This window comes from Zalophus californianus, chromosome 9 (assembly GCF_009762305.2).
Source record: "Zalophus californianus isolate mZalCal1 chromosome 9, mZalCal1.pri.v2, whole genome shotgun sequence".
NCBI lineage: Eukaryota > Metazoa > Chordata > Mammalia > Carnivora > Otariidae > Zalophus > Zalophus californianus.
In genome coordinates, this window is record NC_045603.1 from 66,475,308 (window position 1) to 66,501,057 (window position 25,750).

Here is a 25,750-nt window from a genome sequence, read left to right on the forward strand (position 1 = left end):
TGGTGACCTTATTATACCAGCAGGGGTTTGTCATTGTCAGCCACAAGGCAAACTTTGGTGGCTTCCGACAGAACAGAAACTTAGGAAAAGGAGCACAGATAGCTTGGAGACCCACCGAAGGACCGGAGCAGAACCACCCTCTACAGACTGGCAGAGACCCGCACCTGCCAGGAGGGGGCAGCTCTTTCTTCTGCACAGAAAGGCCCCCACAAGCTCGCTGAGGCCTTGGGTGGAGAAGTCAGGGTAGGGTGACAGATCTGGAAAATGCCCCCATTCCACCAGAGGGCTGCCACCTCGTGGAGCACTGCAGCCTGTGGGGTGACCAGGCAAGCATGGGCTCTGTCCTCACCACCCGCCCGCCTGCAGCTGCGGCCCGAGACCATGTCCTCGGAGTCTCCCCGGACCCCGGGTGGGGGCGAGGGGGGTGTCGGAGACTCCTGAGTTACTTTCAGGCCCCCACTGCAAAGGAGGTGAGGAAAGCCAGTCACTGATATATTCAGCTTAAGAATAAGCAGTGTCGGAGCCGCCCGACCCAGACGCCAAGGTGAGGACTTCCCCAGAAGCTGGAAGGGGGTCTGACACTGGGCAGTGGAGAGGAACGCCCCAGCACTTGCTTGTTACTGTTTCCTTTATTTGGACTTCACCCTGGTGTTCTAAAACACAGGGGACTGGTGCCTAAATGCAGTAGGAGGCTCTGGAGATCAGTGCCAAGTTGAAAGACCATAAGCCCGCGGATAACTGAGGCCTTAACTGAAAGGGGAAAGCCCTTCTGCAGCCATTGTCCTGTGCTTCGGGGCTACTGACGTGCCTTTCCTTCCCAGGGAGGACCCTGGATGTGAGGAGCCGTGGAAAACGACGTGTTAGTTTAAAATGAAAGAAGTAGGTACGATGGAGTTTAACTCAACTTCTTATTTATTCAAATTTGACCGTGTCATGTTATCATTGCTACACACGTGAAGAGACTGCTACGTATAAGCACGTATGTGTAACGGCATGGATACATACACGCATACACACATATTTAACCGTACCTATAACGGGTATATATGTACCAGTCTCCATCTTCCTAATCGTGCTCTGTTCACTTTGCTTCTGTGTCCTCACTTTGTTTCAGATGTCACCACCTTCCATTCTCTCCGTCCCCACCCAACCCCAGTACTATTGATTCAACGGCATACCATAGCAACACGCATTTCAACCCTAAGCCACACGTCCTCGATCCCGGTTCCATTTAAGTCAGTTTAACAAACATTATTATTTGCCTATTATGTGAAACATATGCAGATTTTTTAAAAAATTCAGCAGCAGATCTTGTGTCTCCTTGTGTCCCTCCTCACAGCTCATAACAGATGGAGCGGCCCCAGATAGGTATCTCCTGTAAAAGCAAATAAAATGAATGGAGGGATTTAGGCAAGATATGCACAAAACAAATGAATCCATTATCTAGAAAATGTTAGTGAAACCCTTCTCTTTGTCACAGCCTCTTGTTTTGTTATTCTTTAATATCTGAAGACACCCGGACTTTAGTACAGAACTCAATAGCAAACTCTAAATACATTTGGAAATTCACTACACGGAAGATAAAACCCGGGGATCAATGAAATAAAGCACTGCTTTCTGCAAGAGGAGAAATGTTAGGAGATGCCTGCCTTTTTTAAAATTCTCTTTTCCAGTATTCCAGAAATATATGCTCATAAAATAGTGAATGATATTAAGAAATGTGTATGTAAGAGTAACAAAAAGTTCCTAGGCACTTAAAATTTACAAGACTGTGACTAGGGTGTTATTGTTCAAATACGCTAGATAAAACTCAAGTCATTTTATTGGTAATACACCCTTGAAGCTTAACCAGGGCTATGGTGCCAATGCCCTGGGAAGGCAATGGTTCTGAGCTTGCCAAAGCCCAGGGGAGGAGGGCTGAGTGACTCTTTAGAGTAGCACATGAAACTCAATTAATTAAGAACCTAATAAGGACATAGTGTATTGCTTTTACTCTAAAGATCTATCCTGTCACTTAACAGTCCTGAAGACACGGACTGGCTATTACCAGTACAAGCCCTGTGAATTGAAGATAGTTCAGCCAAAGGAGATCCTTGCCGGCAACGTTAAAAGGAGAATGGTGATTAACAGAGTCTCAAGAAAAGGGATTTACGTGACACGTGTGGCCAGCTCAAGATCGCGCTCGGGGGACTTGAGTTTGGAGACCTTCGAGCAAAAAGTACGCATAGCTCTGTTCTTGTTTACATGCTGTCTCCTTTCCTGCAACTCTTCTTCCTAATCGTTGTCCTGGCTTTCAAGGCCCCTACCCAGCTCCAGCCCCTTTCTGAGCAATGACCTTGCCTCCTACCTTTCAGTGACAGCAGAACTCTCCCAGAGCCCCAACTTCTGCACTGACCTAAATAAGTGCGTAAGTATTTGCTTAATGTCTGTGCATCTCTCCTGCATAGTGGAAAGCTCCCCGAGATGGGGGATGGAGCCTGTTCACCAGTGTCCCCAGCACCTGGCACGTGGTGTCCCCGGGGCTCCCTAAGCACCCGTTGAATGAATGCATGAACACACTTCCTTCCCCTCACTGATAAGTTTTTGCTTTAAAAACAAAAGTTTTGTGTTTTTAACAGAATATCTTGTCATGGAAAAAAAAACAAAAAACAAAAAACACGGAATAGTACAGAATCAGATTGAAGAGAACTGTTCAAGTCACCCTCCCCGGGAGATCGCACTGGCTCTCCTCTACCTCGCCTTCTTGCCGGCCTCCCAGCTCACCTTCCCCCCTGCACCCAGATTCCATCCTCTTGCTGGGAGCTCCTCCTGGAAGCACTTCTCCTCCGCGTGGATGAGTCAGGGAGGAGGGGCTTGGCAGGGCCTTTGCTCAGGGTGGCCAAGAGTTGCAACAGCTGAGGGTGAAGGCAGAGAGCAGCCAAGGGGAACGGTGGCTGTGTGCCTGACAAGCTAACTCCGTCATCAGATCCTCAGGGTGAGAGCAGGCTAAAGAAAATAAGAGGGAGAGTAAAAGGTCTGGGGAATCTAGCAGGAGGTCAAGCATACACATGCAAGCCCAGACCAAGAGAGAGGATCCAGGGCCATATGGAATGGAGAAGGGATATTGAGAATGCAATTTTTTTTTAAATTTGGGGGTGTTCCAGGGGCTGATGAGGGCTGGACTGGCCCTCTGATGCCTCCTCAGAACTTCCAGCTATTAATTATCCTCTCTTTCCCCAGCACACGAATTCCAGTTCCTTTCTCAGACTATAAATATGCTAAGCCTCTTCACCTAAAAACTAACCCAACAAAAAACCTCTCTCTCAACCCCATCTCCCCTTCAGCGTACCCCACCCAGTCTCTCTGCTGCCAATCCCAGACACACTTCTTGAAAGATGAATCCAAGCTCCCTGTCTGTATTCCTCGCCCCCTACTCACTGACTGGCTCAGTTGATTCTGCCTTCCGCCCCACCACTTTGCTGAAAATGGTGTTTACCAAAGTCATCCTCAACCTCCATATTGGTCATTAGATCCAGAGGACATGGTTTTGTTTCCATCTGAGCTGACTCTTTGGAGCTCTGACTACTGCCTCCTCATTTGGCCTCTCCAACATACCCACCCCTCTGCTGGCTCTGCCCCTCTGTCTGTGGCTCATCGTTTCCTTTCCTTTGTGAGGTCCCATGTCTCCACTCATTGTTACCTACAGCTGCCTAGGGACCTCACGTACCGGTAGGCAACCGGCTGGAGGTGTCTTCCCATTCTTGAGCAGTTAACACAGTGAAGCTGCCCAGGCACCATGCGTGGACACAAAGCCTGCTCTGGATTACTGTCCAGGATTGCTCTCCACTGACTTTCAATCTTTTATTACCACACCAGCTCACTGCTTCCTTTTCCTTACAAGAAAGCATTCCTTCCCGTCATTTTATAATATTACTACAGTTACAATCCATGGAGCATTTGCTATTTGGGTGTTTCTCTTTCACTCATTTATGCGTTCAGTTATTTCTTTAGGCTGCAAATATTTACCCACCCTTACTATGGTACAGTGCTGTGGATGTATAATTTTTAGTTATTACAACTCACTTAGAAGATAGCATATTGTCACTTTAGAGGCTGAAACTGAGGCTGACACTCTAAGAACACTTAAGAGGTACACCAAGAATTTGGATTCACAGCTCTTCACATTTCCCTAAGATACCAAAAAATAAGTCTAAAGTCTATCTTTCATCAAACATCTTACGCCAGGAGCTTTCCGCTCCCTTACCTTATTACACAAGTGGTATCATTAGCTTATGGCCTGGTGTTATTTTTCAAACAGAGGAGGGAGAGATCATAGCAATGGAAACCCCAAATGCCATGACTTTGTTATCGGCACTACCCCACTTGTTTCCACATGATCCATGTGAGGCTCCCTATAAACCGTGTAGCTTGAGATTCACTTATTTATTCATGGTCTCCTAGATCTTACAATATATTCATAAGGGATGAGGAGGTGGGAAGACCAATTTTAATCAAATAAATAAAAGAGTATATTATTACACTTGAGAAAAGTCCCGGGACAAAAAAAGAGTACAGTTGAATATAAACTGATAGTAAAGAAACCTGACCCAAATTGCGGGGTCAGGAAAGCTTCCCCAAAGAAATAACATGGGAGTTGAGATCTAAGTGATGAATAGAAGTGAAGCCCATAAATGGGTGTGTACTTCATAAGGAGGTAAGAGCACACGCAAAGGCTGTGGCTAGAAGAAGAGGCATATTGCTTTCGAAACCTAGCAGTTGGGGCATACAGTGAGGGTGACAGAAGGGTCCAAGAGGAGTAGCCTGGGCCCAACGATGCTGACCATGCACCACTCTTTTTTATCTTACGAATCAGAGTCCAGCAGGATGGAGTCTTATCAGATTTGTGTTCTGAAAATCTACTACCATGTAGAGAACCTGCTGGAGGGCCCCAGGAATAATAGAGAAGAGTCAGGAAGCTATTGCTATCATGAGAGCAGGTGCTGGTGCCTTGGACTAGTGTGGTGGTCACAGAGGAAGACAGAAGTCAATCAGTTTGATACCTATTTGAGGAGGTAGAATTAGTAGGACATGCTGACAGATTTAAAGAAGTACTACAGTCTCAGGGGTCGAAGATGCCTAACTGCATGAATGATGGTGCCATTTGCCAAGATAGGGAAAAGCGGTTGGAGGAAATTATGGGTTTGGTGGGTTATGTTAAGATGGAAGGGCTCGTGGCACAACAAGGTGATCTCTGGCTGTACCAGTCTAGAATTCCAAAGAGAGACCTGTGTTGATAGGAACTAAGGAGTCATCAGCAGAGTAGGAATCAAGCCATGGGCATGAATGAGACAAGTCTGGAAGAACTGGATAGTGAGAAGAGGCCTAGGATAGAGACATCCAGAAAGCCATCATTGAAAGGACTCACTTTCCAATCATTTAAAAGAAAAACATTTTCTGAAGAAATTTAGCAACTTCTTAAAATAAAATTTCTCTCGACCAAATTTTGAAATATTAACATCAGTAAGAAGGTTAAAAAACAGAACAAAAACCCCTGCACCTCTCTGGCCCCAAATGAATCTGTGATGTTTTACTTATTTTTTTTAAAAAATTCCAAAGCGTGCAAGGTATTGACATTTATTTAAGCCTAGGGGTGGATACATAGGTGCTTGTTATATGTCTCTGTAATTTCTGGATGAATGAAATATTTCATAATTGAACAAACAGTAACAATAAATGTTCTAGGAAATAAAGACTAAGTCAATAAAAATTCAGGCCAGAGAATCAAATACCAGAAGACGTTAAGGGAAAAATAAATGATTAGAGATATGGCCAAGGAGTCGCTTGGTCCCAAAAGGAAAGGTTTCGGCCCAACCTAGGAAGATGTGCCCTGAAAGATTCTGCTGATATGTTTGCAGGAATTTCCAACATTATAGAGACTGTAACAAACAAAATCTTGGCTCTATTTATATTTCAGGATAATGAGAAGCAAGAAGTTGGCCAATATTATTTGTTTTGGCTGCGCATAAAAGTCATTTGTCTGGTTTAATGAATAGATGAATAGCCCTCTATACGCAAGAATATACTTAAAATTTGGAAGCAAACTGTGTCTGAAACAAGACTAGTGATCTACAAGTGATGTCTACTCGGAAATGACTTTGGTAGTGTAACAGGACAATGAAACCACTGTCTGCCTCCCCAGTACCACCTCCTACCACCACCACCACTGTCCCTTCCTCTCCACTACCCCCAAGAATGGGTAAGGGAGGACTGTAGAAGAGTATCACCTCTAAAAACCTACTCTGGCCCTTATATTAAGGGATGTATGGCCCAATGATGGACCTTTTCCCACAGTACCTAGAAGAATACAAACTCCATTGCTTTGAGAAACTATGCCGGAGAGATGTGGAGACAATTAGAAAAGGAAAGGGGCATAGTTGTAGCTCACAAGGGTGCTGTATGGAGTGCTACACCCAGCCCTGATTTTCCTACCAAACTGCAGGGTTGCCAGCCCCACCTTGGACCATTCTGTTGGACTCATCCCTATGGTGTTCCTCTAGTAGTAAATAACTCCGACTTAGGGAAATGGTTAATGATGACCGGGTCCCCTGGATTATGTGTTGGGGAAAGGGAAGGGCTCTAGGGTGAGGGCAATCCCTGGAGGACTGAAAGGACAGCTGTACCGTGAAGGCTTGAAGAAGGGAGCCCTCCTCCATGGTTCATGGGCCTGAGCTAGAAGGTCTGTTATTCATGGCATGATGGCTATGAAAGGTTTAATTTCTTGAGGAATCTTTTATTGGGTTCCAAAAACATCATGGTTGGATTATAGTTGTTTTTCCCTTATAGGCTAATAGTTCCTTTTTATCTTTGCCAAATTTCAGCAAAATCTGATGAACCCCCGTAACTGTGTGTAATGATATTATAGACAGGGAAAAAGGAAAAGCCCAATGGGAGGATTCCTTCACTTTTTAGAGTGGGTTGAATAGTGTCCTCCAATAATTCATGCCCCACCTGGAACTTCAGAATGTGATCTCATTTGGAATAAACCTTTGCAGACATAATTAAGGCAGAGATCTCTAGATTAGATTATCCTGGATAGGGTGTGCCCTAAATCCAGTGACTAGTGTCCTTTCTAAAATGCAGAAAGGAAGCAAGCCTAGAGATGAAAAGACCATGTGAAGACTGAGCGAGAGACCCATTGGCCGAGGAACATTAAGGACTGCCTGCAGTCGTCAGAAGCTAGGAGAGGGGCATGGAATTCATTCCAGAAGGAACCAACCCTGCCAAAACCTTGATGTCAGACCTCCAGCTTCCGGAACTGTGAAAGAATGGATTTCTGTTTTTTTAAGCTGCCCGGTTTGAGATAATTTGTTACAACAGCCCCAGCAAACTAACACATCTCCACAAACGCCCTTGTGAGGTTGGCAACATTTCTTTGAGAGTGACTGGAATCCTTGAATTTGGGGCTGAGAAGAGCGGTAGAGTAGACAGTGACCTGCTACCGAGAGCTGAGGAACAGAGTAGACCGTGAGCAGGTCAAGTAGACTGCTTAGAAATCCACATAGGCTGGGGCGCCTGAGTGGCTCAGTTGGTTGAGCATCCGCCTCTTGATTTTGGCTCAGGTCATGATGTCAGGGTCATGGGGTCAAGCCCCATGTCTGGCTCCAGGCTCAGCAGGGAATCTGCTTAGGATTCTCTCTCTCTCTGCCCCTCCCCTCCCATGCCCTTTGAAGAGAGGAATAAAATTTTTTAAAAACAAAAGAAATTGACATAAGTTTAGTCCTCCCACTTCCCCCAGTAATGCTAGAGGAGGTAATCCAAAGGAAGAAGGGAAAACGGATGCTTGAGTTCCATTAGAATTCCCCTTCAGGTACAGGAGTGTCCCCGATGTCCACGTCCCCTTCTCTTCTGGTCTTCTTCTAACGACCTTCACACTTCAGAGCAGCAGAGCCATACATCTCACCTGTGTCCACATTCATGCTGTTCTGAAGATTGTACATAACTTGGGATAAAGCAAGCTTAAATTTCAATAAAGGTCAGACAAAACTTCTTGGGTATTGGCAGAGAATGAGCTATCAGGTAAAGCGCTGTTTTCCTCACTTATAACCATAAAACAGCTTTATTGAGATATAATTCACATACCATGCAATTCACTTCAAGTGTACCATTTAATGGTTTTTATGTATACTCACACTTGTACAGCAATTACCACAATCAACTGGAGAACATTTTCATCACCCTAAAAAGACACCTTATACCCATTAGCAGTGACTCACTTTCCCCTACATCCTTAACCCCCACCCCCATCCACAACTCTTCCCTCACTTTCTCTCTTTTCTGGATGTGGATGTCAGGCACCTAGCCCCGAGAGTACTTGGCAGCCACCTCTAAGAAGGCAGCTTTAGTATAAAACTCATCCTGCAGGAGGCAAGATGGAGACATAGAGAGAAAACCATGATATCACTAAGCTGCTGAATCACACCAGCCCTGAAGTCGACCCTACCCTCTAGATTTTTGAATCCTATGAGCCAATAGGAGCCAATATTATTTAAGCCAACCTGAGTGGCATTTTCTCTTAATTGTAGCTAAAAGCATCTTCACTGATACAACGACTCATGACACAAAGGGACAAAACAGTAAAAAAGACCTACGATTTGGATTTTGGTTTCTTGTTTGGCAGCTCTTTCTGATTGTCTGCCAAGGGCCATGCACTCCCATGGGTATACACCGGCCACTTACTATCAGTGGGATGTTAGGTAAGTCTTACCCCCTTGTACCTCCGCTTCCTCATCTCTAAAGGAAGGGATAATGGGAATAGAGGGAATCGACTGAGTTATTTCTAAGCCTCTTCCTGCTCTGATGTGTAGACTTTATTTTTAAAATGAGTAATATCATCCCTCTAGCATTGTTAATTCAGTCGTCCATTCATTAACTGAAAAAAATTGGAAATCTGCAATGGACTGAGATCAAAAGGATAAATAAAAGCATTCTCCCTGATCCTAATGAGCCCAGAGTTATTAGGGAGTTAGATATGTAAGCAACTAACTGTAACAAGTGCCATGAGTGATACCGAAGATGTATGTCACAAAGTGTAGTGGTGACTCCAAAGGGAGTGCGGGTCAGGAAGGGTTTCAAAGGGGAAAATCCACATGAGCTGAGGACTACAGATGAGTAACAAGTTTAGAGGCGGATGGTGGGAAAGAGAGCAAGTTATTTTTATATGAGTAAATAATATACATAATATGAATATATTACATGAACATATCTCATATAATTACAGGTAAGAGAATAGATTTAGAGAGTATTAGTTGCAAATGTGAGAAAGTAATGGTAATCAATGACAGCAGTAAGAACAATAATATTAAAATCTAGTGTTTACTGAGTATTTACTACATCTGGCACTATTTTATTCCCTTTTAGGTACGGTCTTTCCACCCTCACACAGCCTCATGAGGTACAGCATTGCTCTCCCAATTTTGCTAAGGGCCGCACAGAGAAGTAAAATGGCTCGTTCCAGTAGTAAGCAGTGGAACCAGGCTACCAGCCCAGGTGAGCTCCCCAGAGCCACGGCAATAGACAGCTGCTCATGCTTCTGAGAATTCTATGATTCTCAGAATCCAGTGAGACACTGTACTGGAAGAATCTTTTTAAACCAAGTAAGGTGTACCTGATCTACCAACCAATGAAGGAAGAGTCGGTATATAAAATATTTAAAAATAGTTGGAATGTGATAGGATGCGTAATATTACAAGGATAGTATCAAAAGCATAGTCATGGGATGAGAGAGGCAGTGAGGAGTCCTGGTGGAGTCTGCCGTGTGAGTTTTGTAATATAGGACAGTAGAGTTCTCATCTCACGGGGCAGCATCAATAAGGCAAACAGCATGCGAAGTGCCGGTCCTGGGGCCCAGCTCATAGTAAACAGCCGATAAACAACTATAAGTATACGTTAAGTTCTTGTTTCGGGAAGCTATTCAGTAAAATCAGCAGATTTAATGAAAAGATGTACAGGAAAAGCACTTTGGGGAAGGACACAGTGCTCTCCAGAGACAGCTTCTTAACTACAACTGATTATGCGGCATTTACAAACTAGAAAACTTGTTTCCCACAGGTGTTCATTCACGTTATTCATCAACAGAACCAAGTCTCCCTCTCTTTTTTTTTTTAAGAGCTTATTCCATTTTATTTTGAGAGGGAGAGACAGAGAGCGGGAGAGCATGAGTGGGGAGGGGCAGAGGGAAAGAGAATTCCAAGCAGACTCCATGTTAAGTGTGACCATGACCTGAGTCAAAACCAAGAGTCGGACACTAACCAACTGAGCCACCCAGGCACCCCCAAGTCTCTTTTTTTGCCGTCATATTATCTTTCACATTCTAACTTGGCAGTCACTAATTGTAGTGACAAAGTTTTCTCAGAAGTAATTCCATTGCCAAATCACTAAGAAACCAACTAATTACACCTGAACTACTTTAAATAAATTGGCCCAACGAAGACACGTTTGGTAAGTGCCCCTCAAGAAGTAAGGAAAAAGTATTCCTCTGAATTGAAACCCAAACTCTATGTTTTTGCAGAGAAGTATTCATTCTGTAGAACTCTGGTCTAACGGGAGCGCTTCCTCTGGATTCCATATCTACCTTCCTCTGTCAGCAAGACCATGCTGCTCTTAGTCCCCATCCTTCATGATTCTTTGAGACTCAGGTGTTATAGACTGAAAGTGTCTCCCCAGAATTCATCTGTTGAAGTCCTAACCCACGATGTGAAGATAATTACCTTTGGGAGGTGATTAGGTTATGATAGCGGAGACCTCATAAATGGGATGAGTGCCCTTATAAAGGGAACCCCAGAGAGTTCACCAGCCCTCTTTCTGCCATAAGAGATGTTAGCATCTGCAACTGGAAGAGGGATCTCCCCAGAACCCCACCACACTGGCACCTTGATCTCAGACTATCAATCGCAGAAATAAATCTCCGTTGTTAACAAGCCACCCGGTCTGTGGCACTTCCATAGAGAAGCCCTCATTAAGACACCAGGTTAGGACGCCTCTTCTCCCAGGTTAGGACTCCCTCCGCCCCCAGGTGCCAAGTTCAATGTCTGGCTCTGGGTGGGCACCTTATGCTTAGCACACCTCTGTCCCTCCACTACCATCTTGAAAACCCGCTTCTGTCTGTCACCCCCATGAAATTGTGAGCTTCTTCCTCATGTTTGTACTGTGTCATAGTAGAGAGAAGACAGACGTTGAAAGAATAGTCATTGAGTGAATAAAAAACTTCAACTTTTCCCTTTGCAAAAAAAAAAAAAAAAAGATGAAGTCAAAGGGAACTACCTCATTGAGTTGAGTTGCCCAGATTCTTCCTTTCCCCGCACATGTGTTAGTGTCAACATTACTATCTCCATGAATGCAGTTATGCAGGAATTTGAGGTGACTGCTTGGAAATTCCATCCCAGCATTTTTGAAGCATTGTTCACCCCAAGGGCCAGGCACTTGGGTGAAGATGTTACTGAGAGAGCTGATTTCCAAATTTCTTGTCAGAGGCTGCATGAGAAGAATGGAGAAATGGGAGAAATCGTGTAAACCATGGGATTCTGGTGTGTTTTGTCAGGAGAGCCTAGAGTGCTCTGTTTTCAATGTCAGACGGGACTATATTCACATCACTCTTTTCCAGTGGTCATGAATCTTATCTTTTTTTCACTTCCGGGCACAGCTGTGCCTTACCTTTAGTGCGGGAGGATAGGTTCCTAGGTGTGGAGAACAGTGAATATTCCTGGAGATGCAGCAGGAGGTCTGTCCCTGATCGGCACAGAACCAGAAAGTGAGGTCTCAGGTACTAGGTGGCCAAGGAGACCCCAAAGTCACCCAGCGTGAGGCCAGGAGAGTGGAACCAGCTCCTCCCATCCTCCCTCCTTGGTCTTACCCCCGAGGCACCCCTGGCCCAGCCTCTAATACTGGGGTCCCAGAGAGGAAGGGAGGGCAACTCTCTCTCCCAGACACAGGACCTGGGGGCCTCAGCTTCCTAAAGTGAAGGCCTTTCTCTCTCAACTTGAAACACATCATAGCCCCACAAGTGTCCCAATTACTTTGTCATTTATTCGTTACTGTACTTATGTGTGAGGTGGTAATATGCAGGATGGGAAGCCACATTTCCTATGACTTTAAATGAAATTTTAATATCGGGTCTTTGTATGTGTTTTCCACAGCAGTAAAAACAGATGATTGGCCAAAAGGACAAATTTAGTGAACAAAATATTAGCATTATAAGCACTTCCAATATACTTCCCTCTTTTCCTATCTCATGTAGAGGAAAAACAATACTTGCCTACAAGCAATTTTTGCCTCAAAGACCATAGGAATGAGAGGCAATGCTCTTTGCTGGTTGTCCAAAAAGCTTATTAAAAACATGACATGATTATTTTCTCCAGTGCTAAAGTATACTCCAAGCGTGGGTTCAGCAGTTGATAAAGTCACACTTTGGGCTTGGTTGCTATCACTCTAGAAGCTGCCAGGTCCCAGGTCCCTCTCCCCCCCGCCCACCCCCAGCCCCCTCTACTCATTTCCTGCCATTAACATGTGTGGAGAAGGCTTTTATGGCTGGAGGGCTAGAGGCTGAGCTAGAGAAGGGGCTGATGCATGGGCATTCTGGAGACCACACTGTGAGTGTGGGCCAGGATGTCATCTGAGCTTTTCCAAGTGGCTGCCTGGACAGCTGTGGTAGAATGGGTGCCAGAGGAGGAAAGGAGGAACAGGGTGTTGACTACAGCAGACCACAGTGATCGGTCTGTGGAAATGTGTGAGGGGTCCCCTTTGGAAATACTTGGAAGTAACTGGGGCACTTTGAAAGGAGAAGAACCAGCTCCTTCTGTTACTTTGATTGGAGATTTCATATATATGTATATATTATATACATGTATACATGCATTTAATATGTAATAATATAAATGTATATGTGTATGCATATGTATATATGTAATATATCATGTAGTTAGCATAACATATATCATGTAACAAGTGTTATAACATGTTATATCACATTTTACATATTGTACATTGTATGTAATATAGTATTATTTAACCACTATTAAACTTAGGTTTATATGGTGGTACATACAACATTGTATCTTAAGATAAATAGGCAATAAATGTCTATGAATGAAAAAGCATAATTTTTAGGATGCTAAGGTTCTGTCTAATGCCTTTATACATTAGACATGCAGAAAGAGATAATGGATGAGTTTATCCTTTTGCTTAATTTCACATTTAAAAAATTTGTTATTTACTCTAATTCTCATAACACAAATTACTGATAAAATAATTTTTTTAAAAAGCACCTCCAGGGTGCCTGGGTGGCTCAGTTGGTTAAGTGTCTGCCTTCGGCTCAGGTCAAGACCCCAGGGTCCTGGGATCGAGCCCCGCATCGGGCTCCCTGCTCAGGGGGAGCCTGCTTCTCCCTCTCCCTCTGCCTTTACCCCCTGCTCATGCTGTCTCTCACTCTGTCACTCACTCTCAAATAAATAAATAAAATCTTTAATTTTATTTTAAAAAATAAAGGTGCTTTAAAAAAGCACCTCCAGAATTCGCATTGTTTTAACTAAAATCTACTTGTGTATTTAGTTACGCATGGTCCTTTATACTCTTTTGTTCATTCCTTTTTGTTATTAAAATGGACAAAAGTTTTGCAAGTTAATGTTATTGGCTATATAAAGTAGCTGCTGTTCATAAGTGAAAATAGAAATGACAGGTTTTTTACAACTACTCAGGGTTCTGTTTTCTTACAATCATTTTCTGTAGGACTGGACCATGAAAAGATGGTACTCTAGAATGATCACCCCAGAATTCAGGGACATGACTTTCTTCCGGCAGTTAGGATGCTGTGGGCATCCTCCTCTGCATCTCAGCCTCCCCAGCAATGCCGGGCTGTCGAGCGCTGCCCTTCCTCGGCCTTACGTCTCCCTTTATTCATGGTGGCCCTTTGACTTCCACCTGCAGAAGCCATTTCAACTCCGTTCAGAGGAATCTTATATTCAGAGACTCCACCTGGAGTCACGGCTGTACCCAGAATTCACATCAAGTTGCTACATTTTTCTTCCATCTAATTCTTCTTTAGGAATCAGCCTTGGGCCCTGGTCTTCTTGGAGAGACTGGTGCCCTGCTCCCAATTCCCAGGGCTGTAACCAGCGTCCTTCTGCTGAGAGAATCCATGACCAAAGTATTTCCTGAATCTCCTACGTCAGGGCCCCCCCCCCACCCTCCCCACAACACCACCTGGAATTTCCTCCTCAGCTACTCCCCTTGCATGGACCCCTCACTCCTCCACACTGTGGTGAGTTATCACCAGACCCTGTAGGTACTGTATTTGGCCCGCTGAACCTGTCACCTTCCTGACACAGCCCTTCAATCTGTCTCCTCAGTGGGTGAGCCTGGTCTAGATGTTCTCAGTAGGAGCAAGAACCACTTGCGGAATCTGTTAAATACGGACTGAACTTGTTAAAATTAGATTCCTGCTCATTCCTGAGATTCTGATTCAACAGGCCTGGGGTAGGATTAGGGAATTTTTCACAAGTACCCTACCTTATTCTGGTAGCCATCCAGGGACCCTGCTTTGCAAACTATTGATCTGGTCCCAGGCCCCATCCTGCTGAAGTTCATGGACCAGGATGCTGGAGCAAGCAGCATATAACACATATGGACACTGAAGCACAACGAACCCCATGTGTTTGGGGCTTAAGTCACTCTCGGACACTAAGCTATGGTCCCAGGAAAGGGCGGGAGCTGGCCTTCCAAATAGACATGCCCCGACCTGGTATAATTTCAGGCATTTCAGGACATGCAATTTTCAAACTTGGCCATATATTAAAGTGACCTGGGGTATGTGATTAAACTATAGAGGCTAAGGCCACAGCCCAACATTACTGAATCAGCTTCTCCAGAATGGAGTCTGAGAGTTTCTGTTTTACCCTATGCTCTAGATAAATCTGGTACAAACCTCTGCACAGACCTGTCAGTGATTTGGGATTATAGGGATGCAGCATGTTCCTTCCTGGTATCTGAAATTCCAATTTAGAGGTTCTAGGCCCTTTGGCTTAAAGATTGTTTTATTATTCTGTTAATATTAAACATCATTAAGAAGGAAGCCTGCTTTGCGTGCCGGAGAAAATAATTAACATTAAACACTACCATGCTGCTTTTGGGAAGGTACAGAGATGTGTTCCTACCATGTCCCAACTGGAACCACGAGGCTGCTTACTTCCGCATTCCTCCAGATGTGCTTCTGAGCACTGTTCTCCACCCTGTGGCAAGAATGACTCTATTTTACAATAATTATTTTTGCGTGCATGGCCCCCTCCACTAGATTGCACATTTTCAAAAATTGAGAATGTCTAATTTGTCTCTCTGTATCTTAGGCATTATCCAGCATAAAAGTGTTCAGTAAATGGTTGCTTACTACACAGAAGATAGTACTTTAAATCCTCACACCTCAAAGCTAGGGGGTTTATCAGGCCTGTCCTCTGAGCAGGCTTTTTTTTTTTTTATGTTATATTAATCACCATACATTACATCATTAGTTTTTGATGCAGTGTTCCATGATTCATTGTTTGCATATAACACCCAGTGCTCCATGCAGAACACGCCCTCTTAAATACCCATCAGCAGGCTAACCCATCCTCCCATGCCCCTCCCCTCTAGAACCGTCAGTTTGTTTCTCAGAGTCCATCGTCTATCATGGTTCATCTCCCCCTCCGATTCCGCCCCCTTCATTCTTCCCCTCCTGCTATCTTCTTCTTCTTCTTTTTTTTTTCTTTAACATATAATGTATTATTTGTTTCAGAGGTACAGGTCTGTGATTCAACAGTCTCGCACAACTCACAGCGCTCGCCATAGCACATACCCTCCCCAGTGTCTATCACCCAGCCACCCCATCCCTCCCACCCCCCACCACTCCAGCAACCCTCAGTTTGTTTCCTGAGATTAAGAATTCCTCATATCAGTGAGGTCATATGATACATGTCTTTCTCTGATTGACTTATTTCACTCAGCAGAACACCCTCCAGTTCCATCCATGTTGTTGCAAATGGCAAGATTTCATTCCTTTTGATGGCTGCATAATATTCCATTGTGTGTGTGTGTGTGTGTGTGTGTGTGTGTGTGTGTGTGTGTGTGTGTATCTCACATCTTCTTTATCCATTCATCTGTTGATGGACATCTTGGCTCTTTCCACAGTTTGGCTATTGTGGACATTGCTGCTATAAACATTGGGGTGCATGTACCCCTTCGGATCCCTACATTTGTATTTGTATCTTTGGGGTAAATACCCAGTAGTTGAGCAGGCTTTGATATGGAGAAGGATGAAAATGTGAGGGCACTGCCCTCTCACCCCCCCACCCCCCCACAGACACACACCACACTCCAAGGGGCAAGAGAAAGTGGAAGATACATTAGACGCCAAACATTCGTCTTTGGAGCCAAGGTCAGTTCCAGAAAGGGTGATGCCTCTCGCATATCAGGATCCCTCTTAGGCTGCCCTAACAGCTCTTTCCAGGGCTTGCTTTGCAAGCAAGCAGAGGGGGCTACTCTGTAGTTTTGGTTTGGGTGGTACCTAAAGGCCTACTTGCCCTAAACATTCAGTTGCTGATATTTAAATAAGAACAGGCTTATGAGCAGAAGATTTGGTTTGATGAGGATATTTGGGATTTATATTTGGAAAGCAAATGTCAGGATCACAGTGACAGACTTACATAGTAGCTCATTCCTTTGGTAGGATTCTCCCTTTATGTTATAAGTTAAATTGTTAGCATAAAAATTGGTTGCATTAAAAAAACACAAAACTCATATGAATCTAGAAGTTGATCATAAGAGAAAATCAGGAAAGACCATAAATACATGGAGGTTAAATAACAAGCTACTAAACAATGAGTGGGTCAACCAGGAAATAAAAGAAGAAATAAAAAAAAATACATAGAAACAAATGAAAATGAAAACACAGTGGTCTAAAACCTCTGGGATGCAGTAAAAGGGGTTCTAAGAGGGAAGCTCACAGAAATGCAGGCCTACCTCAAGAAGCAAGAAAAATCTAAAATGAACAACCTAACCTTGCACCTAAAAGAGCTAGAAAAAGAACAAACAAAATGTAAAACCAGCAGAAGGAAGGAAATGATAAAGATTAGAGCAGAAAGAAATAATACAGAAACTAAAAAAAACAATAGAACAGATCAATGAAACCAGGAGGTGGTTCTTTGAAAAAAAAGAAAAAAGAATCAAAACAATTGATAAACCTCTAACCAGGCCTGTCAAGAAAAAAAAGAGAAAGGATTCAAATAAATAAAGTTACAAACGTTGGCAAGGATACAGAGAAATGGGAACCCTCTTACACTATTCATGGGAATGCAAACTGGTGCAGTCACTCTGGACAACAGTATGGAGGCTCCTAAAAAAGTTAAAAATAGAAGTATCCTACAATCCAGTAATTGCACCACTGGATATTTGCCCAATGAATATAAGAACATTAATTCAAAGGGATACATGTACTCCTATGTTTATAGCAGCATTGTTTATAATAGCCAAGATATGGAAGCAGCCCAGGTGTCCATCAGTTGATGAATGGATAAAGAAGTGGGGTGTGTGTGTTTGTGTGTGTATGCGTGTAATGGAATATTAGTCATCCATAAAAAAGAATGAAATCTTGCCATTTTCAATAATACAGATGGAGCTAGAGAGTATAATACTAAGCAAAATAAGTCAGAGAAAGACAAATACCATATGATTTCACTAATATGTAGAATTGAAGAAAAAGCAAATAAGCAAAGGGGAAAAAATAAGAGACAGAAAGACAGGTCAAGAAACAGACCCTTAATTATAGAGAATAAACTGATGGTTACCCGAGGGGAGGTAGGTAGGAGGATGAGTTAAACAGGGGGTGGGGATTAAGGAGTAAAAAACAAAACAAAACAAAACAAGCCCCACAAAACTCAGAACATGGGATTGAGGTGTGACTTTGTCCTTTACACATTAAACATTGCAGAATATTGCAACACATCTTTCCTAATGTACTACATGCTGCAATATGTCAACATAAGTTTAAGAGAAAATGCAGGGACTGACTGTAAATCTCACTTCCAAACTGACTCTACCATTTTTGTTTTTAAGGTTTAAAGGGACCTCTGTTTCATGTACCATATCTTTCTCTAAATGGAGGTACTCAATGTCCCTTATTTGAGGCTAATTCCTTACTGACTCACTCAGACACCCCCTCCAGTTTACAGTTAGGTTTTTTTTACAAGAACCAGAACCTTTTTTTTGCTCCTGAACTCTCTATGGCAAGTTGAACTAAAGGATTCCTCCCTCTCCCACCTCGATCATTAGCAGAGGATCCAGGATCAAAAAGATTCCATTAAGCTGGATCATTCCTTCCAGACAGCAAAGGGGGCAGCTGCTGACAACTAAGATGCTATGACATTTACTGCAATGTGGCCGGTCTAAGGCAGGACAGAAAATGAATCAAAAGCACAGTATTAGGGTGGGATGAGAAGCTCTATTATTCTTAAAGAATCAAGCAAAAGCAAAAGTAACTCCAGTTATCTCTAGGTGAGTAAAGCACGTCTCTGTGAGATGTGTTGATTCACAGGGGACCAAGTAACAGACCAGCCAGCCCATGGCTCTTACTGGCAGGGAGACAGACCTAGAATCACAATCCCACATTTATCTCATTTTGGACATAGGAGCTTGTCCTCCTCAGGAGAGGAGTCCTTCTTGCTACCTGAGACAGATCTGCCCTTCCACTGTCTCAGGAGCACCAACTCAAACACTGGCATGGGCTGCCTGTGGGCATAGGAACATGCTAAAGCCACTACCGTCTTCAGAAACAAAAACTTTCCTCACGTTCATCCTCAAGAGTCATTTTCTCAAGGAAGTCCTTCCCTGGGCCCAGTACATCCTTCTTTTACTGTAGTCTTTGTCATTTTCTATTTATTTGTGTCATACGTTGATTAAAATATTTTCTCTTACCAAATTATAAACTCCACAAGAACAGGGATTATGTCTGTTTCTCACAGGTCTGTCCTTAGCACCTAGCACTAAGGGGGTACCCAACAAGTGGATTATTAGATAAGATAAGGAGCTATAGGAAAGGACAGGGTTTTTCTGAGGGAGGAGATGGGGTCACCAGATTTGAATGGAGGGCTACCTATGGGTAAGCGGAGTCCAGAGCAGAGGAATGTCTCAAGTGAAGGCAGAGTTCAAGAGGTTTTGTGTCAGAGCCTTCCTTTGTACAATCAAATTAGTCATAGTTTCAACCTTCAACCTTCCACTTTGGAATATCCCTCTGAGATGTGCCTCACTCTTCAGAATTTAACATCTCTATAGAGTCCTGTGTTTGTGGGTTGTTGAGGGCTGACCAGGAAGGATTGCTACAGAAGAGAAGGGCCCAGACCTCCTACTTTGCTGAGAGTCTCATCAGAGAAGGGGCTGGAAGAATACTTCCCCACTGGCAAGGGTAGAAGGTGGACTCCGCCTTGATCAGTAGATGGAATGACACAGAAGATGATCTCAGTAAGACTCAATTTCTCCAATGTCCCACAGAGGTTAGGAATATCCCCCCTTCCAGAATGAAGTAAGATAGGCCACCCGTAACACCAGGTTATAATTTTAAGACCAATAAGTGCCAAAGTTATCTTCACAGTAGGACTTTAATCTGAAATGCTTTTGTTTGATAAAAGTCCATTTTTTATTATTCAACTTTTCAACTTCTTGAAAAACAGAGAAGCATCAGTTGATTTACCCATCCATCCATCTATTTATTCAGCAAATACACCTTGACAAAATAGCAACAGAACTTACAGTCTCAAGGGGAACCATGCAAACAAGCTATTATACAATGAGAACGAATGAAGCAATACTACAGCATTGGGCCAGCCAGATGCTAGAGGACAATGCAGAAGTGAGCATGTATTTCTGTCCATCTCTCTCCTACATTTGCAGACTAAAAGTTAAGTGCTTTCATGGAACTTGGCAAGTCTTGGTTTGTTTTATTTCAGATTTAGTCTTCTGAAAATTAGGAAGTGGATTAATAATCGTTTCCTGTCTTCCATCTCCTCACAAGGCAAATAGGAAACTGGGGTTTTGTTGTGGTAGCAAGGGAATAAAAGAACACCCAGAAGCTACTCATTCGTAAGTGTAGATCGCATAGGACGCAAGGATCAAATAGTCTGCCCTCTTGTACTAGGGATGAGGAAACAGGCCCAGGGGACCTGGATAAAGTTCTGGGGTAATTATAAGAATTTTTCACTAACAAATGATGCGACTATTATCAGCATTTTCCATTTGAAAAGAGGATGTGGTGTAAATGACTTAATTAAACTTTTAAAAACAACTCTATGAATAGGTACAACTGTTATCCCCAAATAACAGATGAGGAAACTGAAGCATAGAGAGGCTAATCATTTGCCTAATTACTGTATAACTAATGTGTCAGAGCTGGAATTCAAACCTAGGATATCTGGTTCTAGAAATCAGAAACCAAGTGTTTCTGATTTCTCACTTCACATGTCTGTCTCTTGTACATTTGGAGTTCATGCATGTATTGTTGTACATATAGTTGTACCTATAAGTGTATTTAATGTAGTAATTCTCATTGAACATGTCTGGTTTGGGGTGACAAGTCTTTTCATTTGATTTTTCCAGATAAAGGAAATATGAAGTTAAGACTGACATGAATAAGTTTCTAATTCTCGGAGCAATGTCACAAGGGGTAACATTTGCTTTTAGAGTACCTTGATACCATTTTCCGAAAGCTGTCATGCTATTGTGTTACCTGGCCATGTCAAATTAATGTCAGTCCCTGTTCAAACACCAGTTGTGCAAAGCACGTCAGAGTGGCTGGTAGCCTGGCAGATTTCATCATTTTCTCTCTGGGCACCGAAACTAGAGCTGGACACCTGATCATGGTGACTCTTGACTGAAGAGGGAAAAAAATAGAGAAAAGATACAAATTATCATTAGGGATAAATCACAGGTAATTTTATTTAATAACTCAGAAGTAGATAGCCTTTGTTGCAATATGCAAATCATAGGGCAGTCTTCATTCAGTCACTCACTCGTTGGATATAGATGTACTCAGTACCTAGTGTCAGATGCTATGGCAAATGCCGGGGAACACAGATAAGAATAACAGAGACTGACCGCTGAGGGGCCCGAAGTCTCATGGGGGCCAAATTGTGTAGTATGATATATTTCTGGAACCCAAACAAGGGCAAGTTTAATCATGGGACAGAGTGAGGAGAGCTTTGGAATCCTGTCCAGCTGAGTCTCAATTCAAATTCTCCCTCTTGCAAGCCCCCTAACTCAGTCTCTGTTTTCTCATCTGAAAAGCGGGGACAAAAGCATCCACCTCACGGGGTGATTATAAGTACTAAGTTCCGCGTCCAAAACATGCCGATTCTCTTCTTCCAGCCTTCTTTGAACTCCCCCCACCCACCCCACCCCATGTCCCCAACCTACCAAGAAAAAAGGTAACTGGAGTCGGGAAAGGTTTCATTCACTTAAGTGGTGATATGTGAGCTGGGTCTTGAAAGATGAGTAAAAGGTGAAGTTGACAGGCAGCGTCAGTGGCAAGGGCTTCCAGAAAGTGGACAGAATACATTCAAAATCACTAAGGCACGGAAGACCATGGTGTTGGGAAGCTGGGGGGAAGTGAGCAGTTTAGAATATGGGTTGTATAGATGGTTATAGTTGATTGGTGCCGTGAAGGTCAAGTTGGAAAAGGAAGGTGATGTGTTTGGTGACTATGACTGGGTAGGTACCTGCATGTAAATGCCATTTCCAGACCAGAAAGACAGAAATTGACATCCTTGGGGCTGGTGTTGAATGCGGACCACACAATGCACATTCTCCTCTCTGAGGTATCTGTGTGTGACACGTGGGCTCTGCTTTCCCTTTCACCTCCTAGAGGGGACCCCAGAGTCTGGCTCCTGGCACCCCAATATTGGACATGAGACTTGGGTCTTCTGAGGTCCTAGATCTAGTTTGATATTTTGTTTTGTGATCCAGTTGCTAGTTGTTTCATCATGTGTGAAACTGAGATGGTGAGTGATCTATTCAGCTATCTCTTTCCTAGTACCAGTAAGAAATAGTAGCCCATTTAGAGAACATAACACTAAAACTCAACCATAAATACAGTTCCTGGTATTACTCAGTTTCTCACATGAATCAAGTTCAAATTCATATAAAATAAAGTCATTATACTGACATTAGAATTCATGCAATTATGATAAAGAGATAATTGCTTTTATAGTTATTATTTTAAAAAATCATAATTTTAAGGCTAAGCATGCCCGTTAGGGTTGGCTACATTGTAGGCAGGAAAACCGTTATCAGTCTTAGAAAAGAAAACGCTCAGAAGAAAAGGGAGGTGAGCTGTGGGAGATACTGAACTTGAAGCCAGTGGTTCATGCTCCAGTCTGCCAATTATTGGTTCTGTGTCTTTGGACAAATCACCTAACCTCCCTGAACCTCAGTTTCCTTTCTCACTGAATGGGGAAAATAATAGTATTATGGTTAGCTTATTTTAGTATCAAGTGCCAAAATATATGTTAAGGTGCTTTGTATCCTAAAGCCATTTTACTAATTATAATAATTGTAAATTGGAAAAATAATCCATGTTAAAAGTCTACTATCAAAGAAAAATATTTATACAAAGTCTGCTAAAATCACTGCCATCAAACTTCTTAACAATAGTCCGTAAGCCAAGGAACTTTATAGCACTGTCCTATGTCATTAAATAATAATTGTGTTCTATTTCCTTCATCAAGCATTCATTTATGCTAAAATTTGGTAATGGGTATACTGTGGATCATCAGCCCTGGGAGATGTTCTTCCAAAAAGGGCTCACAGTCATGGAGAAATACTGCATGCTCCTTAGAGAGATTGATTAAAACTTCTGAGGAATCCCACAATAACTTTCAACACAGTGTTTTCCAAACTTATTGGAGCACAGAATTCTGTTTTCAAGTATTAGGTTTGGTTCAAAAGACTATATTTGGGGATTATTTTTCCATACAGAATTTTCTTGAAAAGAAAAGTATTAATGACAAAACTAATAACCATTCCTAGGTTAATATGATTTTAGTGCAGAGACTTTTGATGTGTTAATATAATTTTGTGTTAATATATGTGTTAATGTGTTAATATAATTTTAGAGCAGAGAGCTTTGCTCAAGCCAGCTTTGTCAAGATGGTAGTAAATGCTATCTGCTCTGTAAGCTTTTTTCTCAACTGCAAACATTTCATTTTCCTCCATCACTAGGTGAGTTTTTAGTACTGTCTGAAAATAACTTAAGTCAGGAAAACAACGTATCAAGAAATGTGCTCCGTTTTTCAGAAGGAGAAAATGAGTCACTAAGAACTTAGTGATTTGGCCAAGGTCCCATAGCTTATAGGTGGTAGCTCTGCGATTCAAATAAGCTAACTTCTCCAGAGCCAGTGAATGATCTGATGATAAATCAAATGTGTTTTACACTGTGGTCCTGCAGGTGTATTCATGTTGCTGGTTAGGGCTGCTTCTCATCGTTTCAAAGACTGGTTTAGAACAGACCTTTGAAGATTGTTGGGTAGGTTCAACAGAGCTGTCAATGGCTCAAGGTTTGGGTTGTAGCAGGGAAGATAAAGGGCTGTCAGTTGTCTCATACCATCCAGACATGGCTTTGAGCTCTTCTTAAACTCTAATGGACAGTAGCTACAAAAGATGATACACTTGAACTTTGTCCAGCTCTTCACTGATTCACAGATGAATGCATCTCATTTTACCTCAACACACACCTGATATTAACAGTTTATATAGATGGCTAAGCCATTGGACTCCAGCAAATTAGACAATGAAACACTATTTTTTATCTTTTCTATACTAAGATATAGATGCCAAGAATTGATTAAACAGTTCATTAAAAAGTTGAGCAGTTGCACAGTTAACAAGTATCTGTCTTGAATTGCATGACGTCATCTTCATTTGGTTTTCTCTAGAATGACTTTTCATTTTAGAAATCTGGGTTTTTGTCTTTAATGTTAGGTTAGGCAGAGAGAAATACACATCTGCCTTGATCTGTCACTAATCCTCCCTCAATCCTACCAATTTTGACACTTTAGTAGCTTTATAAAATACGCTTATGTTTATCAAATAAGAATCAATGGGAGGTGTGATAGTGTAAACATAATCTAGTTTCAGCAAGTTTAAAGGGACCTGAAAATTATTCTGATATATTCTGATTTCTCGGAATGGAAACTTCTTGTTATGACAAACTAAGGAGGTAAACCATAATTGGTCAGGAGGGGGATAATCAGCTTTCATAAAACGAGTGTTTATTTTTTATGTTTTTTAAGGATTCATGTATTTTAAAGAGAGAGAGAGCAAGAGCACAGGTGCACAAGCAGGGGAAGTGGCAGAGAGAGAATTCTCAAGCAGACTCCCCGCTGAGCAGGGAGCCCTATGTGGGGCTCATCCCAGGACCTGAGCTGAAACCAAGGGCCAGCTGCTCAACTGGCTGAGCCACCCAGGTGCCCCAAAACAAGTACTTTTCGGATAGTGATTTTTATTTATATTTAGGCTCCAAAATGGTAACTCCAGCGAAGGTATTTATTGCATCATCCTTCTGTTGAATTTGCATTGTTGGATGGTTTTAGCACAATTTGATGAGTATGTATGTGCACATGCATGTGTGTGTATTAATGTTGTTTTTTAAGTGTTCCTGATCATTATACATTATCTGGGTAATTTTTGTTGTTATCCTGTTTTTTGACGTGCTAAGGTGCTGCTGGTGTTTTAGTCAATGGAAACTCTAAGTAAGAGAAGATGGTTCTAGGCTTTCATGGTATGATCAAACAGTGAGACTTACCATTCTGAATACAGTGATATTGGCCATGCCAGAGTTCAGAAAGCAATTTGTGTTGCCTGGTAATTTTGCTGAACTGTGGCGTCAGTTCTCCATTGGAGATTATTTTTTCCCCAAAGAATGACAAATGAGTACTAAAATAAACAGAGGGTTGTGAACATATTTGTTACACAGACCTTCTTTGAAACAAGAATTTTGCTTAACATCAGAAAATAGTTTTAATGTAAACAGTTTTCCTTAAAGTGGTAGGTTAATGCTTTTAATAAACAGAATTAAAATTGCAGTGTTATTTATTATATCCTAATTCTTTCTCCATATATACTGGGAATTATGTTTAAATTGAAGTCCCAGAAAAAAAATTACCGGAGATCCCCCACTCATGGTTAAATTCTACCAAGTTAGTCCCAACTTCACTCATCCTAAAGTGACTTTTAACTGTGAATCACAGGTTTTTCATTTGTACCCCTTCCTCATTTTTTTCCTTTATGTCAAATTCGTGTTTGATAACCCTAAACCTGGAGGCAGTTTGGAGTCACCTACCTGAAAGGCTTTTTTACTGACTTCAAAGTGAAGATCAACACCTATTCCTGCGTGTAGGGCAGATTCAACAAATGGAACCTTGACTGATGAAGAGACTTAATTATAAAACCACAACCAACCAAACAACAACAAAAACCCCAACTCACACCAAGATCTTCTCTGTTGTCGGGGACCCAGAAAAGAGGAAGCAGGGCTGGTGGCTCCCAGGCTTCACTCTGGCGGGACAGCTGGACAACTCAGCCCACCTGCGAGGATGCTTTTGTTTACATCTCAGGTTGCCGCCTGACGATTGGTGGCTGGGCTGGAAGGGAGGGTCCGCAGGAAACGCAACACTGGGGATGCTGCCCCCTATCACATGATGGAAATTTC

At 42.5% G+C, this 25,750-nt stretch overlaps 1 long non-coding RNA gene across 2 annotated transcripts; it reads right to left on the reverse strand.

Annotated features, from left to right (window-relative positions):
* Positions 1-905: 905 nt before the first annotated feature.
* LOC113922822 lies at positions 906-25,687 on the reverse strand. 2 transcript variants are annotated; one of them, XR_003520078.2, is made up of 4 exons: positions 25,528-25,687; positions 20,774-20,917; positions 2,764-2,985; positions 906-1,375 (listed from the first exon to the last, which is right to left on the reverse strand). It is a non-coding gene; the product is annotated as an uncharacterized LOC113922822 (long non-coding RNA). The 2 variants fall into 2 exon arrangements; XR_003520079.2 differs by lacking the exons at positions 20,774-20,917; positions 25,528-25,687 and adding an exon at positions 11,299-11,461.
* Positions 25,688-25,750: the final 63 nt, after the last annotated feature.